Genomic DNA, 19,508 nt, shown 5'->3' with positions numbered 1-19,508 from the left:
AATTGTGGTCCAGTAGTTTGTCGGGCCAAAATGTAATTTTTTGGTGTGACAATTTAGGTGTCGTCCAGGCCATTAATCAACAAAAGTCAACTTCGTTACCTGCGGTCAATCTGTTGCGCAGACTGGTACTTTTGTGCTTAAAGTTTGATATCTCTTTCCGGGCTAAACATGTCCCAGGAATAGAGAACCAGGTAGCCGACTCGTTATCTCGTTTTCAATGGAGTCGTTTTAGAACACTTGTCCCACACGCTAATTTAATTGGAATTCCTTGTCCTCTTTACGCTTGGCAGATGGTCGAGTCGGTATAAAGGACTTGGCGGAAGCTTCATTGGCTCCTTCTACTAGACGATCTTATCGTGCTTCATGGCAACAATGGCAATTATTTCTGAACACATGCCCGGGTGCTTTTCCCTCAGGTCAGAATGAACCCATCTTAGAATTCATGTGGAACAGATATGTAAAGGGTGCTACTAAATCTAATATGGCGTCTATACTTGCGGGCATTTCCTTTATGGCTCGCCTGCATGGGTTTTCAGACCCAACGAAAGGATTCATGATTTCTAAAGCGTTGAAAGGTTGGGCGAGGGTACGACCAGTAGAGGCTGACACTAGGCGTCCCATTTCCATTCAAGTATTGAAACAATTGGTAGGGGCACTTGCATCAGTTTCTTTCAATCCATATGAAGCATTGTTATTTAGTACAGCTTTTTGTATGGCCTTCCATGGGGCTTTTAGAATAAGCGAACTAGTGGCAAGATCTAATACCGATATTGGAAATGCTTTATTGGCTAAGCATACACATATTTATTCTACACATGTTTCTTGTAAGTTGACCCGATCGAAAACCGATCAGTTTAAGCCTGGACAGTGGTTCAACATATGTACACATGAAGATTCAAACATTTGCCCGGTGATATTGTGTTCAAAATTTTCTTTGATTCGTCCTAAAGGAGGGGATATGTGGCTACTGCACGCAGATAGATCACCGCTTTCTAAATTTCAATTTAATGCCCTATTTAAACGTTCATTAAGCTATATCGGATTAGATCCGTCCTTGTATGGTACCCATTCATTTAGAATTGGGGCGGCTACAGCTGCAGCTGAGAAGGGTGCTTCCCCTGCGGACATACAGGCTATTGGCCGTTGGAAATCCGAGGCCTATAAAACTTATATTCGCCCGCAATCCTAGTTTAATAGGCTTTTGCCTCGCCAACTCGTTAACCCATGGCTATGCTGCTTGTCGCTTTTAGCGAGGGCATGAGGGGATTTTTTCCCCGTTTCTCCTGGATAAAGGCCTGATTGGCTATTGGCCTCCGGGGTGTCTCGGTTTTTTTGTCCTTCATATGGGCTAACTTCCCCTACCCTCCCTCCCACACTCACGTGTCACGATTAGATTAATTATTAGCAGCCTGTGCGGCTGAGTTAGTATTTGCAAGTTAAAGCGTCACATTATTTCTGTGGCTGCTTGGTTGTTATTGCAATAAACAATGATATTAGTTCGTTTTGATAAAGCTGTTCGATCGGTGAGGATTTCGCTTGGTTATATATCCAATGACATTAGTCGGATTAGTAAAGCGATCCTGAATTTAAGACGGACATGCTTGGCTTTGTATATTTAACGAACTCTCATATAAGTATTGGATCTGCTGCTGTATGCAGAGATCAGTCCCCTTTAACATATTAGATATTTATATTTCCCACATGGGCATAGTGGCATAAGGTTCTTTGGTAAAGCTGTCCGGTCGTTAATGATTTCACTTGGAGTGACATTTCCAAGAATATTAGTGGGATCGAGAGTAAACCGATTTTAGATCCAAAAAGGTGCACATTTAAAATAGTGCTATAAGTTGTCCTCCATGGCCTGACCACACCCCCTTTACTGGCCACACCCACTCTTAAAGTTGGCAACAGTAATAGAATTAGAAAACTATATTATTTATAAATGTAATAACACAAGTTAAAAAAAAAGTGAGGCATAAAGTAAAGCAAGTTGTACATTAATGTAAAAAAGCCCACATTGCCACACATAACATCTTTATGTATCTAATCCATCTTTACCATCTTATCAAATTAATATAATTCTTCTAAATTAATACAATTTTACAGAATAAATACGAATCTTCCCTCACATCCAATTACAATAAGAAAATCTACAATAAAACCACAATTGGTGTTATAGTTACTCATCCAGTGCCTCTCCGAATTTTACTTTATCCTAAAATCACAGAAAAACACTACAGCCAAAGCATAAGTAAGAATAATAGAGCAATCCACTTAAGCACAAAAATAAGTAAGAAAAGTAACGGTGGGCATTTTCTTAAAGACAAACTTCATTAAACCACAGGCAGACTCCCACAAAAATTGGTTTTAGACAAAGTGTTATATTTTATTTAATGCATGTATTAACTATGAGATTCCTAAAATCTTTTTTTCTCCTTCTAACCCTCAGTACTGTTGTGATTTGAGTGTTGTGTAGGGAGTTTCTGGTTAGCAGGAAATCCCCTGTCTCCAGTCCGTGTATTCTGATCTAAATGCATAATTAGATCTGATCTAATCTGATCTATATGCATACATATATATGTAATTTAGTTTATATTATACCTTGATTTTTAACATGTATTAAAAAACACATTGCAAATAGAGTTTGTACATAGCAATGCATGGTCTCTGGTTAACTGATTGGAGGCAATCCTATATTTGACATTTTCCCATCTCTGATCTTTCTGTGTTCTGGATTAGCAATTTATATTTAAAGGGAAAAAATTGATTGTTACCAGTATAAGCCCAGTTCAATTGACAGTACCTTTTCAATTCTTTGTGAGCTGGAGAGCATTGATCTGCCACTCATATTCTCTTTGCATGTCAAAATTATTAATGAATCTTTAGTGCTCAATGTGCCATTTCAGTTGAATTTGTCTATCAAGCCACTGTGTATTTTCTTCTTCCTCTTCACACTGTCAGTTCTCTAGACATAGAGTTAATTCATATGGATGGGAGTCCTTTGCAAGCAGTCCCCAAGGCTTTAAAGCATTGCTGTGCAGCTGTGCAAGATGATGGTATAGAAAGAACAGGCACACCCATGAGGTATATAAAAAGAAAAGCTAGTAAAAGCATGGTACACATCTATACATCATGTTTGGTCCCCAGAGGAAAATGTCATTGGTAGACAAAGTAAGACATTCTCTCGACTGTAAGCTTTCACATGTCAAAAGCGTTTTATCATCTCTGTCATCTAGTAACTGTTTTTTTTCCAAATGTGGAATACTTGGAGCTTTCAAAGTGTATAACAATAGCATACGTATTAAAACTTTAGGGTAATGATTCATACTTTAAAGCAAACTTTGAAAGATTTTTTTCCCCCTCTGGGTAGGATGCAAAACATCAACAAAAAGTAAAAAATAGATGTAAAAAGCTGGCTACATATACTGCAATATAGCCGGATGTTGTACAGTTTACCCTTTAGCACAGCAGCTGTGGCTCAATAATAATGATGGGATCTAACTCAATCATATCATTATAAGATGTCATAAGAAAAATATGCTGAAATATACCATCTTAAAATGATGTAGCTTGGTCTGTGTGAGCACTGACAAGCCAAAAATAATCCGATCTGCCTTCCTTCGTGCCGAATGGCTAGACCTTGACTGATTTGGCCACCCACATGAACCAATCGGCTCATGTGTGGCCAGTTTAACAATTTTAGAAGATTCTGGGGAGAACAAAAGTAAATTCACTCATGTAATACAATGGACAGATTAAGAATATTTAGTAGGCAATCTAGCAGCAGGACTGCTTTTTACCATATAAAACATACAGAGGGACAGATTCATGTTGCCCTCTATCATACATGCAATTAGTGGAAGAAACATAAAAAACATGATGGGCCTGATTCCTTAAGGAGGGTAAAGCAAAAAAAAAAGGAGTAACTTTGCAAAACCATGTTGCATTGGAGGGGGGAGGGGGTGTAAATTTAAAATGTGATGACAGATTTATAGTTGGATAGGGCATGTCCTAGATCACATTTATATTTCAGTGTACAAATAAAGCTATCAAGTATTTGTGTGCTACATAAAAAAAAACCCAGACAGTATTTAACTTATAAACTAATTTGCACCCCTTGCATTGTAACATGGTTTTGTCCAGGAGAAAGCTTACTCATTTTTTTGCCTTTTACGTTTCACAGTATAAGCAAGTTCATCTTGAGCAGATATTTTGCTGGGTGACGAGAAGGAATCTGTGAGTGTGCTTAAGATGGTTCTTTTCAATTTAACACTACAGAAAAAAGGCTGAATATGTTACTATGAGATAACATTCAGAAAATGAAAATGTCATGCTTCAGGGACATTAATTATAGCAAATTAATTGTAACTGTGTTTCTTGATTTGTCTTTAAGTTATTTCAACATGTTGAATATACAGATATGTATAGAACTAAGTACAAGAAATTGTCTACAAATTACATCATGTATGTACCATACCTATAATTAAGACTCTTGTTCAACATCCGATTATCAACCCCAATCTTATAAAGCATATATTTTTCAAAACATATTTATTGTTCATTATTGAAGTATACATTTTCAGTGAACGTGTTTCATTTTTTACATTTCTTAAAAGAACAGACAGAATGCTATATAGACCACACAGAAACAGATGTTTTTTTAAAGGATATAAAAATCTGGGCATTAAGCAAACAATGCATGTCTTGATGAATCTCCAATCTGTTGAATTTAACATAAAATGAGCAATGACACAAAAAGACAAATACAACAGAACTGTTGAAGAAGCTCAATTAAGCCAGCATGTAAATCAGCAATACAGTGAGTTAACCACCCAATTTCCAGTGAAAATGGTTGTTCTTCTGAATAGACATAAGATACATGCTGGACAAAATGCACTACATGACCCACTGCAGATTCTTGACAATTTTAACTCTCCTCACATCAAAAGCTGTTTTTCTTGCTACTTTTCTGGAAAGTCTCATGGGAGGGTGTTGAGGCGGGAACAGCCCATATTCCTAAGCTATGGATTCTCTTCTCAGTCAAGGTCTAATCCAGGGTTTCCCAACCCAGTCCTCAGGGTTCCCTAACAGTGCATGTTTTCCATATCTCCTTGCTAGAGCACAGGTGTATTCATTACTAACTGACACATTGTAACAGATCCACAGGTGGTCCTAATTATGTCACATGTGATCCAGAAAACCTGCACTGTTGGGGAGCCCTGAGGACTGGGTTTGGGAAACACTCTAATCATTCAGCATTACGGAAGACAGGTCAGATTACTTCTGGCTCGTCAGTGCTCACAGAGGCCAAGCTACATCATTTTACGATGGCATTTTCTAACATGTTTTTATTATTGTGATATCTGATTTTAATGGCTACATACGCTCTATATAGCAGTGCAGAATATGATTGGTGCCATATAAATAAACAAAACTAATAATAAACAACAGACCTCTAATTTGGTGGCTTGTATATAGCTGACCTTTAATTTGCTGGATAGCAGGCATTTATTATGTTGATATACTTTTTCCCCTTATTAAAAAAGCCCTGGTTACCTTACTCTTACCCTGCCACAAACCTTTTTCACACACCATGACATTTGGTTCTTTGGCCATCACCTTTCCCATCTCTACTTCTTTGACATAATTTAGCAGCTCAATCGGGTTACAATAAAGAGTCATGTTCCATTTCACTACCACAGATCAGCCTTTAGCCCTTTTATTACCACTAACTTTCCTTTTCCTGGCTATGATGTCACAAGCAAGCGTCTCACTCACTGTTTGAGGAGCCGAGAATGTTGTGCTCACCTCCAACCATCAGCGTAAGATTTACAGTGATAGCATGAAAGCTGAAGACACTTGTGAATACAGCAATAATTTCATTTAGTTATCTATATTAAACCACTCAGGGTTCTCTTGTGTTATATGTTATCCTTTGCCTATGCTGCTGGTAAACACCTTTTATTGATATGGCATTTTGAGAAAGCCCCCCATAATCCAGCAACCAATTAAAGTGTTTTTCAAATACAGTACTTCATATACAGTATTTTGTAAAGAAAATATACAGACTTTTTCCATTGTACTTCTAGTTTAGCAAATCATTCTCTCTTTACGGCACCTTGTATCAAGTGAAATGTTCAAGGTGAGTGCTGACGTCTGCTTTCCTTCACTATAACTGACCTTTCCATGTGCTTTATATCACAAACTATAAAAGCTTAGAGGGTCTTTTGTATGATAAAAATGATCTATTAATTAGACACCTTGCCTTTTTAAGAATGCCCACGTCTTAATATGAAAAGCCCTGTGATATCTATGACATTTAAAAATGTTAAATCTCCCAAGAAAAAAAAATCCCACTGACCTTTTTAAGGCTACACTATGTAACCAGCTCTATTATCAAAGTCATGGAAGAACACATCTTTCTGTATGTGTGAAGTCTGGTCCCATCCGTCTTCTGTTTAATGGAACTCCTGCTGGCAAATGGATGTATGACTTCTTAAACACACCAGTGTATGTGACCTTGTCATGTAGAAAGCTGTGCTGTTTTACAGAATTGTTTGTTCACTAAATTTCACTTGGACTCTTCTTCTTAACTCTTGCACAGCATTATTCAAATATAGACCTGACTTATATGTGGAGACATGTGTTAGATTAAATACAGCCATACATTTTGTGAATAATAATTATATATTGTTGTTTGTATTTGTTATTTTATTGCATTGCATGTCAACAGTGAGTGATAGTGACTTCTCTCTTATTAATAAAGTTTTATCCAATCTACTGAAAGACAATTAGTTTGTGAACCAATTTATTAAGGGTGTTGTTTATTTTAACATCATCTGCCTTTTTAAGAACATCATTGAATCAAAAATAAAAGTAGGCTTATATAAATGAAAAACTAACATTTATAAATGTGGTAAAGTTCCCATACCTTCATACAATATTTGACATTGCAGTTAGCTGTATAGTAAATATAAATGCAATCTGTAATCAGCCATTATAGGCAAAAAAGAATCTGACTGTGGAATTACTGTCAGGAAGGGAAAATACCCCCCACCTCCACCCTCACATTCACAACTTGTTCTGAAATATCTTAAATTTGATTAGCCCCTGAAATCACCAATATATTTCAGAATGTTATCAGTGTATTGTTTTTTTTGTTTTGTTTTGTTTTTTAACACCACCTTGTATTTGGTGATATTTTAAACTGCACCTGTCAGGGCATTTTTCATTTGAGAAATTAGGCTTTAGTAAGGAGTCACTTTGTAGCATGCCCAATATATATGTACCATTTTCCAAATGAATACATCTGAATCATATTTACCAACTTTTGTAGTTGGCGTCTGGGAGTCTCATGTGGGAGGTGGGCGTGCGGGGGGGGGGCTCCGAAAATCCCGTCATTTTGGACTCACCCGTCACGTAATGACACAAACGCGTCATTTTACAGCAGTAGGCAGGCCAAATGCCCGAGAATCGCGGCATTTTGGACCTAATTCTGGCCACTTCACTAGGAGGTGGGCAGATGCGGGAGATTGACATACTCTGCCGGGAGTCCAGGAGACTCACCCAAAATGCGGGAGTCTCCCGGACATTCCGGGAGAGTTGGGAAGTATGATCTGAATGTGTTCTTAGTTCTCAAGCTGGATGTGTGAAAGTTTATCAGCACTTGCATAGAAGTCCTGGAGACATTACGTAACTCCAACCAGTACAACATATGGAAGTAGTCTGTTATATTCTTTGTTTCTCTTCTGTAGCAAAATCATATAGCCTCCTAACAAACTCTATATAATGTTAGTATTTTTAAGATGACAGACACAGCTGTTCTGAGTAGTTTATTTTAATTCTTTACTGAAACAGATAAACCATTATCTGAAAATAAAGGAAAATAAATACTAAAATGTGTGCGGTAGTACTAGGACGTCATTACCGCTTAAGGCTACTTACAACCTGTTTTTATCATGTCTCAATAGTAAATTAACAACACACATAAAGCTTGTTGCTTTTATGCATATATTTGGGGTTCTATTTTCTATTTACCAGTAGGAGGAAACCCCTAGATCTGGCAAACTGTTTTTTGCCGAATTTAGGGATTTTTACAATTTAGCAAGGCCCCCTGGCAGGTGAAGACTATAGCCGATAACCTTCACAGTGGGCCTCCATGCATAGAAGGGGAAGCCATTTTAACAAGGAGAGCAGTGGTACAAGTACCGCCACTGTCTGAGGATAGCCTTTGTCAGGGAACAGAACAAGAAAAATATTTTTTCTAGTTATTTTATTTACTGTTAAACTGTAAACTGTAAAAAGGGAAAGTACAGCACATCTCCTTTTGTACAAATGTGCATATCTGGCCATCATTCATGTACTCACCCATTCTAATATTTTATATTTGACTATGCAAAAGCTTTATAGGACCACATGCATGCTTTTAGTTTGTGATAAATATGCACATCAGCAAAAGTATAAACATGATTTGCCCTTTCAAAAGTGCCAAAAAAAACAAATTGCTTGTAAATATAAACAGAAAAGAGAGTACCAAGGTGCATATAGATGCCATATAGATGTATAGATTTTTTTTTTTGTTCCTGTAATGTATGGGTATACAAAAGGACTAGTTGGCATCAAATTATCTTGGTGTATGAACTACCTGATAATAAATATAAACCAACATGTTTGTATATGCAAAGAAACACAAATACATGCTAGTTTATGCAATGCTAGTTTACATGCAATACATGCACCTTTATGCTGACGACATTCAACTCTATATCTCCTCTCCTGATCTTTCCTCCACCCTCCTCGCTCGGGTATCAGACTGCCTCCCCGCCATCTCCTCCTGGATGTCCAAGCGCTTTCTCAAAATCAATTTCTCTAAAACTGAACTCATTGTCTTTCCTCTGCCCAGACTCCCATCCCACCATGACCTCTCTATTGTCGTCAATAACACCACCATCTCCTCTGTCACGCAACTTTGCTCTCTCTCTTTTGCCCCCCACATTCACTCCCTTGCCCAAGCCTGTCGCTTCCAACTACGCAACATCGCCTGCATCCGTCCTTTTCTCTCTCAGGATGCCACCAAAACTATCATCCACGCACTCATCATCTCCCGCCTCGATTATTGTAACCTCCTCCTCACTGGCCTCCCCCACTCCCGTCTCTCCCCCCTCCGCTCGATACTCAATGCAGCTGCAAGACTCATCTTCCTCTCACGCTGCTCCTCCTCTGCCTCCCCTCTCTGCCTTGCCTTGCACTGGCTCCCCTTCCCCTACAGAATCCTTTTTAAACTCCTCACCACCACTTACAAGGCTCTCTCCAACTCTACTGCCCCTTATATCTCTAACCTACTCTCCATTCACACTCCTGCCCGCTCCCTGCGCTCGGCCAAAGACCGCCGCCTCTCCTCCACTCTTATCACCTCTTCCCACTCCAGAATCCAAGACTTTTCCCGTGCAGCCCCCCTTCTCTGGAACGACCTCCCTCGTTCCATCCGTCTCTCCCCTACTCTGTGCTCCTTCAAACGTGCACTCAAAACTCACCTCTTCCTCAAAGCCTACCAACCATCTACTTAACCCCATCTCCTCCCTTTAGCTCGTCCTCCCTTCTCTCCTCTTGCCTCAACTGGCTGCTCTTGTGCCTGGTCTGTTTACCCTCCCTTAGGATGTAAGCTCATATGAGCAGGGCCCCCTCCCCTCCTGTCTCCATACCTGTTCTTCCACTCCGTCTTTACTGCATATGACTGGCTGGAGTTTCTGAAGTATTGGTCTTTTTGTTCATTGTTCTGTATGGTTTCACCCTGTATAGTCTACTGTTAGTACTGTGTGCGGCGCTGCGGATACCTTGTGGCGCCTAACAAATAAATTATAATAATAGTTATATATTTATTTATTAGTTAATCAGTATAACACTTATTATTGAAATCCAAAAATATACAATGCAAATGTGAATGTGAATACCTTCGCATATGTCTAAAGATTTCACATCCAAATTTGTGCTGCTTATAAACCCGTTCTAGGTGAATAAATACGATCCTATGATGCTGAAGTAGAATGAAATATATACGTATCAAATGTCATAAACATTACATTTAGTGCAAATTCAAAATAATTAAAATATAGAACATTTTATTATACATCATAAAAACAAATCTATAGTATAAAACTAATTTGAGGCCTCACCTTTTTAAATATACATAATTATATTATTATTAACAGATAATTTAAGGAATAAACTATGAACAATATTAAACAATAAAATGTATGTGTAAATATATATATATATAAATAAATAACAGTCTTTTTGCTAAAATAAACAAATTGGATAACAAATTAGTCTGCATCTATGTTAACAAAATGGGGGGGTTCCTATAAAGCAGATCAGATAAATGTGGGTAACATAACAAACTTTTTGTAATTGATAGGGAATCTTAAACACTGCAGTGCATTGGGATAGATTATAATCTTTAATTCCAAACCAACATTCCAAAATGTCAGTGATCCTTTTGCCAACTAGAAACTGGACCTTTGTGAAAAATACATTGATGGTTCATAGGTGTAACTAGTCCTCTGTGGGCCCCATAGGAAAGTTTGTAAGGGTCCCATGTATCTCCCAATGTAGATAAACTCACATATACACATTAAACTTTGACAGGGAAGTCGACCTGTCTCAGTTGTGGGTCTTATAGCAGTTGCAACTATGGTAGGTACGCCCATGTCTTGGAATAAACCTGATCGCTGTGAAAGATATAAATCAGCTTGTATTGAGACTTTTTACATATTGAGATACTTCAGATTTTGTAAATATGACCTCCCATCATCATGGTATGATGGCAATTAGCCCCAGCCTGTAGCTTAGAGAATAGCGGAGCTATGCATTTTCTAATTTTAGATATTACTGACTTGAGATTTCATAGCATAAATATAATCTAAAGACTGTGAATGATGCTTAAATGAACCAGCAGAAGCATTTCAGAGACTTCTGTCCCCTTTCTCAGGGGATTGAAAAAGAGTATAGGAGTCAGCTGTGCAACAAATTTTCTTTGGTAGCCATAGTTGAATTTTTGCTATGACATTGCTTTAACATATTAATTTCTTTACAGTGTATAGTACAATAAAGTAATGGTACAACCTGCACAGTTTTGGGAATATAGAGCAGAGTATAATAGCTCAGCTTATGTCTAAAACATTCTTACGAACATAAAGAGAACACACAAAATTGAAGACTTGGGCAAAATTTGGATCTTCAGTTGTTGTTGGAATACAAGTACCAGTATGCATTTGGTAGTTGCAGCCTGGGATTTGTAGTTCCACAACAGATGGAGAATTACAGGTTGCAATGCATAACTGCTAATCTAGAACAACTGTCATAAATACATGTGTACTGGGGCATATTTTATTGTTTTATGCATGATCAGCCACTAGATAATCATAATGGGAAAAGAAAAGTTGTATAGGAGCAGCCTGGTATCTAACCCCCAATGGCTCCAGAGTACTGATGATGGTTACACTTATAAATCATGTTAAGCTATGCAGAAGCTCCCATTTGCTTTGAACAATCATTTTATTCATGAACATTTACTGACATGATTGACATTTCATAACCAGTCCCAAATGAGTCCGTATCCAAGTATGAAGCTAGCAAGCCAATCCAAAACTAATGATTTGGTATTTCAGACTTGACAGTTAACAGGCTTACTGCTGATACAGTCAACACAAATCCATCAACATTACAGTTTGCCTTACATGACTAGTTTTCATATACAAGCATTTGTCAGACATACAAAATGCATGATGTAAGATTTTCATGCTCCTGCCATTACAGCCTATTGTGACTATGTGGCCCGACTGCGTGTTGCATTATTTATATTTAGCAGATTAATCAGTGGTTTTAAGGATTAGATGAAATCAGATATATTGCGTTTTTCTGCTAGTGATAGAATTTTCACCACCCAATAGAAGCTCAGGTGTGACAGTCTGTGACCGTTTCTCATCATATTCACATATCAATAATTTATTTGGTTGAGTTTTCAATGACTTAGTATATAAACAGCTCTTTTATTCCATTATTTTCTATTTAAATAAAGTGATTATTGCAGAAGGGTACTCCTTTTCCCTTTTAACAATTTTGATCTGATTCAACACCATATTCATAGATATTTATTCTTCAACTGGTGCCGTTTAAAAGTCATTGCCTAAAAAAAATAGATTTTGTAAAGCTAGATTTTTACAGGTTTCCACAGCAAACCATTCACTTTATTAGTCACAGTAGTGCAACGTAGAAGGATATCAACATGAACTGCAGTCAACAGGTAGTCCTTTTAACAACCGTTATGTCATACAAGGTTTGGCAGTGTAGGGAAGGGTGCAAAACAATGCATTTGTAATCAGATCCATATAAGCAAGACAAAGTTTTATTTTTAAAAAGTCAGTTTAAACATTCCAACTCATATTTTATAGTTTTTAAGATTAAATTCCCATTTACATCCATTTTAATCAGTGGAATGTTAAATTTGGATGCAAACAGCATAGCTTTTAACAGTCTGATGCAAGCAATATTGGTGTAGGTTGACAACCTAATCCTGCCATCCTCTCTGGGCAACTTTTTAGGAGTTTATTTATTTTATAATACACAAGTGATGTGAATATATGTAAGATATCCTGTAAAAATTTATATAATTTTATTTGGAGGGTATAGATGTGACTCTGGGTTTAGACGGTAGTGATGTCACTTGTGTCATGTGACTCATTTTGAAAATGTTCCGCGTTGTGATGCGTAGCTACCACAGCAGACCGTCTGGATAAGAGGATGCCCCAATACGCGCAACGTTCTCTATTTCACACTGGAATTTGTGTTTTGTAGGGAAAAATGTTCCCCCCTTACTGTAAAAGTAGAACGATACGAGAAGCCTTCCATTTGATGACCTGTGTAAAAGACTTGCAATATAGTCATGTAAATGGATATAGGGGACATACAATCATTATTTTCAACGACTGCATTACACTGTGTTGGCTTTTAGACTCATCTTGAACTATATTTTTGCTTTTTTTATTGTTTGTTGTGCTTTTTAATGTGGAGTTGAGAAAAAAACAACAAACAATAAAAAAATGGCACAGACATCAAGTATCTGCAGTGTATTCACACTAACATTATATTGCCTGCGGGGGTCCTCACTGCAATGTTTATACGCAATATGTGAGTATTATTACTGGTATGCCGGCATTGTTATGGAAATGGAAGAACCAGGACACATGCCAGCTTAGGTCCATTACATTACATTTCCAGCAATAGCTTATTCTGCTGTTAATTCACCTTACATACCTTCAAATTTCTTGTGCATAAAGTACTGTTTTAAAGTGTTTAATAGGAATTCACAGAAAGGACTGCTATCCCATTGCCTCCATCTCGAGGTTACCACTAAAGCAGGACGTAATTGGTTTCTTTCTCCCTCTTTAACAGAACGTGAGTTCAGGGTAATTATCTGTTTGTATTTAATGTGTAATTGAAAACAACTTCAGAGTCTACTCATGAAGAATATAAGGGCATAAAGCTATACCCTTATTAGCCAATCTGAACCAGCTATGATAAGGGGCGTAAATAAAAACTTTTGTGCAGATACTGCAAGGAGACTGAAAACTCCATTGCGGGAAAAGCATGAGGTCATTTTTTTTTTTTTGCTAGTACAAAAGTGTGTGCCATTAATCTGTCCTTAGCAACAGCTTGATGCAAACCAAAATCAGATGAATGCATTTTTGTAGGTCCACTTTATCAGATGTAGGCAATTAACAGCTCACACACCTCTAGTTCGGGCTTTGTTTTTACAGAGTGCATGCTAGACAAGGCATAAAGATGCTATTATTTTTAGAACAATATGCCTGGCTAATCCCAATTTATTTTCATAGCTGTGTTAGCAACAAAAGCTTTAGAAAGAGCACAGATAAAAGAATGCTATCTGGGTTGCTAATCTCATCACTGGAGTTGGAGTATTCTACCTTAGCCAAACTTTCCCTGGCCAAAAATAAAAGAAAAACATTTTTCTGCTTCAATACTTTATTTCTGGAGGCCAGTGAGGGGCCAATTATGCAAATTATATGTGCGTAATGTTTGGAATACCACAGTGCAAGCTCTCTGTTCTGTTCTAATTGCCAGTGCTCCACAGGCCCAGAAGTGGCATTTCTATTACTAATTGTGGAGACATTAAATACTTTCACTATTCATTTCTAAAATTCTTTCTGGAATTACTATATCTACACCTGGCTTTGGGGGGTCTTACACGTTCCTTTTGTATTGTGAGGAGTATTCTGAAAACAAATGAACTGATAATAATGTGAAATTGACCTTAAGTTTCTCACAGGTATAAGAAATGACATGGAACCAGAGATTAAATACATATAGACAGATAAATAACAGATACACAAGTATTTTCTGAATAAATTGCTCACATCAAATATAGTTTGTTTACATTGTTCTATCAACTCAAAACATGAATGATTATTGGTAAGATTACATCTGTCAAAGATCACTGATTCACTAGGGTTCCGGCGGCATTCCGTATCTTTAAGCTGTCAGGGTATTATTAGAAGTAACATCCCCAGCACCCCTAACCGTAAAGCCACTTCCAGCACCTGCACAAAAAACATAAACTGAAAACCAATTCAAAGACAGTGATTAAAGAAGCAGAGAAGGAAAATAGGTTACTATGACATAGCATAGGAGCAAGTATTGTCAAGAAGCTTTTGGTTGTTGGCTAGTGACATTTTACAGGAAATTAAATAATAACAATAATATCAAAAGTAAACCTAAAAAAAAATGAATCTTAAGCTACTGACACATATTCTGATACTTTGTTTTTGTTCTTAATTGTGATCAAGCTCATCTAAAATGTGTGTATATAGAGCTTATACAATCAGGTAAACATGGAGGCGATCTAAAAATATGTTAAAAAAGAGCATTGAATTTATAAATTGAATAGATTTCCAAATGGATCTAATGAAATGTTTAATTTTATTCCTTTCTTTAAAAAAAAATTATATAGAATCTGTTTGTAAATGTTCTCATATATAGAGCCACTTATATAGTGTATCTCAGTTGTGTTCTGACCATGTATATTGTATTGTTTAATTAAAGTTCCTTGATAGATTGTAATGATAAACTCAGGTTCAATCATAATAAATATCTATTTCATAATTTGCTTTTTGCTAAATATCAATATAAGTATACAGTTGTTTTTATAATAATTGGATAAATATTTAGTCTTTTTTTATTTTTCAATCAAAATTATTTAAAATAGTCCTGTGCATATCAACCAATAGAAATGTTCCATTATGTTTGGCTTTGATCTTTTTGTTAATCTGACTGGGTACTGGAGCACCAGAATTGGGGAGACAGCACACCTAGCATTACAACACAACATGGGACAATATACTGTATATACTCGTGTATAAGCCGAGTTTTTCAGCACCTTTTTTTTACGCTCAAAAAGCCCCCCCTCGGCTTATACTCCAGTCAATAAGTTTCCCCAGTTTTCTGTGGTCCTCGGCTTATATTCAGGTCGGCTTATACTCGTGTATACACGGTACCTATAATTGAATTTCTATTTGTCAAAGATGTCACTGATTTTTCTCACAGATGATTCCAGGGCGATACATATACTTTATCTGTCATGGTACCATTAATAATGTCATCTCCGAGGATCCCTGACCCTAAAGCCACTTCATACTCCTACACAAAACACTCTATCCGCAGTCACTACACTTGTCTTGACTGCAGGAGGGAATGCAGTGGGACACCAAGGACCTGAAAGTCTCTCTGCAGTCATAACATTAGTAAAAACAGTGACTAATGCTGTGAGTTTCCTTCCCTCTGGTACCTCCACTACTCACACTACAAGTCACTACTGCGCTAGTTCAATGACTGCAGGAAGAAGTGAAGGTGATTGGTGTCACACTGCATTTTCTCCTAGAATTGACAGGAGTGTAAGGAGGCCTATAATGGTGATGTCTGAGATGAGAGTTTCACATCGCCTCATTAAAGAGAAATGGCCCTGGATGGTTCTCTACCTGTCCTGGGAATGTTGTATGGCTTTCTCACAGGAACACACAAGAATCTGGATCCACATGTGCTCTTTTCAACCAATGATAAGGCTGCAAAGATAATCAAAGCATATCTTACCATGCATCTTTTAATATAAGCCTATTACATTGAAAAAAAAAAGTTGGTATTAGTATTTTATTTTAACTGACCAAAGGATAAATTCATACAAACTTAACTATTGAGTCTCTAATCTCACAATAGCATACTTGAAAAGATGTGTAAAATGTAATTAAATATTTACCTGCATCCTTAGGCAACATCTACACAGACACTTTTTTCGGGCATGCATGGAACTCTGGAGCATGAAGGGGCGTGAAAATGATTCATCATGAAACATAATTTCTCATGCTTCTACTTGCTCCAATTTGCTCCCTGTACGCCTGGAGAAAGCATTGGTATGGATGTAGCCCTATATACCACACCTAATCTGTCTAAGCACTAACATCAAATTAATGGGGAAAGGATTTATAAGCACAGAGAACAGCTCGTGAAAAGACACATTGTACTCTGGCAACTGCAGTATAGAAACATAAATGAAAATAAAATATAGCATTTTGAAATATATGAGATATTAATATTCTGTAACAAATATTTTGGCTAGCTACATGTGATAACCACTAAGCCACCGTGCTTCTAACATTTGCACAAAACAAGGTGAACAGCAGGTTCAAAATGGCATTTGCTTTATTAAATTGACATTTTCAGCTACGTAAATGACCTCCTCTAACATCTCTTCTCTTTCTCTATGCACAGTAAATCCCAAAGCTTCTCTCTAAGAAACAGTAAATGGCTCTAGACATCAACAATTGTCTAATTTCTCTTCACACAAAAGAACAAAACAAGACATTGTACCAAATTATGTTGCAAAAAAAATAATGAAAACTCATATTTCCTCTTTAAAACTGAAGCACCACAGAGTTTTGCTTTCTTAAGCACATTACCTGTGTGGACAATAACACTTTGTGACTCACCACTGAAAAACTATGTCAAGGCATAATACATTTTAGTCTGCCATATCACTCACCTTGCAGATGGTTATCTTCAGCTATGCTTGTCAATCCCACTCAATGTCTGTTATAATTAAGCATCAGCTCTATTATACCAAGGTAGAGTTCACTTTCTGCTTAATAGAACTGCTAAAGAACTATGTATGGTATTTCCTCACAATTTAATGAGCACGGAATAAAATATCGTTTCAAGAAGTTATTTTGTAAATCAAAAGTCTATGTATACATTGAATTATGAAAGAAAAAACTTTTTACGTTATACAGAATAAGTTCTTTTATGTTTTTGTTTCTTTTCAGGCATTAAAGGTGAAGAGTCACAGAATGAATATTGTACTTGGCACATGTATAAATCCCCATTTAAGACCACCCACTTCACGAAATACAGTTCGTTTTTGTGAATGAAAGAAACAAAATGTTAGAGTTTTAATACTATTTCAAGCAGGTCTCTTTACTGCACAAATAATACTACTTAAAATAATATTCTTTATGTAATTTAAGGAATTTCATGTATTACAAGGAGTAATTAATCATGTTCGTTGACTAGTGTAATAAAACACCACTCATTTGGAGTGGCTAGTTTCCTTGAATTTCTTAAACAACCTTTGACAGTTTATATTTTAGATTTCTAAAATAAAAGTTTTCCTTATGTGAAAGAACATTCAAATATACACATTTCAAGTTTTCATGCCTTATAGAACTTAAACTATTTGAAATGCATTGTTATTCCCAACAGTTATTATGTGTACTCTATTGTGCTGTTTATGTATATTTAAAAAATATATATATAAATGTGGATTTACTTTTTTCATATTATACCATTTGTGGTTTGATTTATATAATTAAAGCTGCGTTTCCTTTAGATTATGTTTGTCTTGTGCTGGTAAGGATTTTTCACCCGTAGGCTGAGCCTGATTTGTTATTTTTCAGCCAAGCCTCTAAGTGCATATTTGTATTGTAATACACCTACACAAGTGATACATTTGACATATTATTATTTTTCAGCATACCTTGAAACTTGTACTAATTGTAAAACATCTTAAAAGGTTTGAGCAAAACAGCACATGACATCAATCATCCAATACACATATTTATATGTATATTATATTTTACTTTTACTTTATACGTGTGTACATTGCTGGATTTTATAAAATAAAAGAATCAATTGTTTTGTATACCAAACGATCCTAATTTTTAAACAATAAAGATCCAAAGAAAATGTGGAAAATTGGGAAACAAGATGTTTGGCTTCATTCAGTGTTGGGGAACATAGTAAACCCAGAACCATCATACTGCAAAGTGAATTTTAAAATTACCAACACCACTCACCCCACAACTAGCAGAACTTTGGGTGCCCCATGCTAGGAAAGTCAGTACCTGTGTAGAAACTAGCACACCACTGTGATTCTTAAAACTCTCTCATAGGGAAGACCAGTGCATCCCTAGCAGTAGTAAGTCCTCCCAAAATGGGACCAAGTTGGGGAAAGGGACAGTTAACCAAAAGTTTATTTGATGGTTAGAAATATCCTTAAAATGCAGTCCATTAGTGTGTAATTTGGTTGACAATGAGCCCTCTTCCGTAATTGTAATGGTTTTTTATGTGTATTTATGTATATTTATGTGTATTTTTTCGCCTGGCTACTTAGGGTTCTATTTGTTGAACTTAAAATGGGCAAATTTTGACTTTTATTATTACAAATATTGCTATTTATGCCAAAGAACGCGTGTGTCTGTATTATATTGTTACATCTATAAAAACTGTTGCATTTTTAGTGACGGGATAAAAAAATGACTGTTATACTCATTTGATGCAGTTTAACTGAATTCCCCAGCGCACACAGAGATATTTTTTTTAAATGATTTCCAGCAGAAAAATGATCTGCCAATGACCTATTAGCATCATAGCTGAATACTGTCTTTAGTGGCCATTCACGCAGACAAGAGCAACAATATAAAACCTGTACAGTACCTCTACTAGCCATCCTCCTTGACCTAAAACATTCACAGTTCAGCTTAAATTTCTAATGCAGTTACATAGATTAAATGCAGGAAACTGACTGAAATCAGTACATGCTCCAGATGTTTAGGCATGTACTTAGTCTACAATTAGTATTCTGGCATTTAGAGTACTTATTAGCATGAGCAAAAATATCAGATTCATATATTCTATTCATGTGAGCATAACTATTCATTAACATGTTTTCAACATTATTGGAACAACATTTTGTGTGGCCCTATATAAATAACTGCTGCTGATGGTGATGATTTATGTAGAATTACGCTGATATATCAACACTATATATCTTAAAAAAATTAATGGACAAACACAAATAAATTGCAAAACTCTAGTTTTTGGGTCTGCTAAACTTATTTTAATATATGCTGTGGTGAAGTAATGGCTGCTATCTCATTACTAAGGTA

Source organism: Mixophyes fleayi, unplaced genomic scaffold (assembly GCF_038048845.1).
Source record: "Mixophyes fleayi isolate aMixFle1 unplaced genomic scaffold, aMixFle1.hap1 Scaffold_26, whole genome shotgun sequence".
Lineage (NCBI taxonomy): Eukaryota > Metazoa > Chordata > Amphibia > Anura > Limnodynastidae > Mixophyes > Mixophyes fleayi.
This window is presented reverse-complemented; position numbering follows the sequence as displayed.